Raw genomic sequence first — 1,411 nt, 5'->3', positions numbered from 1 at the left:
AGGCCCTCCCGGCCCCGGGTTCCCATTTATTTACAATTAATGCCGAGGGGCAGCTCGTACTGGGTGTAAATATCTGTGTGTGTTCATAAGGAGGGGGATAACATGTATAATTAATGTAATGTAATAGATGCCAGCACTTCTGGTTTTGGCCTCCCTTCTGTGAGAGCTTTTTAAGTAAACCTGCATGTGATTGAAGGCCACATCACTCCTAAAATTTAACTTGGGATATAAGAAGGGCTGTGTGTGTGCACCACCTGCCTCGGGGTGCTGGTGTCTGTCAGCAGCAGAACAGCTCAGGCCTGGGTGGAGGGCAAAGGAAAACCAGCCTGCCTTGTTTTAATCCCAGTTCTCATCTCTTGCAGTGCCCAGAGACTGAAGTTCAGGCTGAATCTCTACGAGCTGAAGGAGGGAAGGCAGATCAAGCCCCAGACCTTTATGAGCATGGTTTCCAACCTGCTCTACGAGAGACGGTAACTCCCAGGCAGATCCTGTTCCCTGTCCCTTGTCAGGGAGGGCTGAGGATGATCCTTGGGGGTCCCTCCCATCTGTTCTCCCCCCAGGTTTGGCCCCTATTACACAGAGCCCGTGATTGCCGGGCTGGACCCCGTGACACACGAGCCCTTCATCTGCTCCCTGGACCTCATCGGCTGCCCCATGGTCACCGACGACTTCGTGGTCAGCGGCACCTGCTCCGAGCAGATGTACGGGATGTGCGAGTCCCTCTGGGAGCCAGACATGGTGAGCCAGGGCTGGGATCAGCTGGGATCCGTGGACTCACCCTCCTGTGTTCCCTGGGGAACTGGGATACGTGGGAAGCTCCATCCTGAAGGATGCTCGGGAGAGGGTCTAACAGCCTGAGGGAAAAGTCCTGCAGGGTCTTGGATGACAGTTGGGGCTTTGGACCAAATCCATGCAGTGTTTAGCCCAACTTGTGCTGCTTCTGTTCCCCAGGAGCCCGACCACCTCTTTGAGACGATCTCCCAGGCCATGCTGAACGCCGTGGACAGAGATGCCATATCTGGGATGGGCGTGGTGGTTCACATCATGTAAGTGCTGCTCCCCATGGAACAGGGGGAGAATTGAACAGGCTCTGCACTCAGTTCACTGAAGGGATTGCTTTCCAGGCTATCCCTGACCCTGCTCCCTTCCACCAGTGCCTGTAGAAATGCTTTGCTCATTCTAAGTGTCTTTATTTGAGTGGCTGTTGCTTGAACTGCAGGAGAAGCGAATCCTGGAGGCAGATTTCTTGCTGCCCAGGGATTCCCTGGCTGCATTCCCCCTGGGTGCAGTGTTGACTCCCAGCTCTGCAACTAAACTGGCTCCTGAAACAGCTTATTTTACTTCCCTGCAGCATCCCAGGCACCCCAAACCTGGGAGCTCCCCTGGGGAGGAAGAGGGGCTTTACTCATTG

This window comes from Empidonax traillii, unplaced genomic scaffold (genome assembly GCF_003031625.1).
Source record: "Empidonax traillii isolate 1590-97213 ecotype Southwest subspecies unplaced genomic scaffold, ASM303162v1 scaffold1655:size138967, whole genome shotgun sequence".
Classification (NCBI taxonomy): Eukaryota; Metazoa; Chordata; class Aves; order Passeriformes; family Tyrannidae; genus Empidonax; species Empidonax traillii.
Note: the sequence above shows the minus strand (reverse complement) of the source record.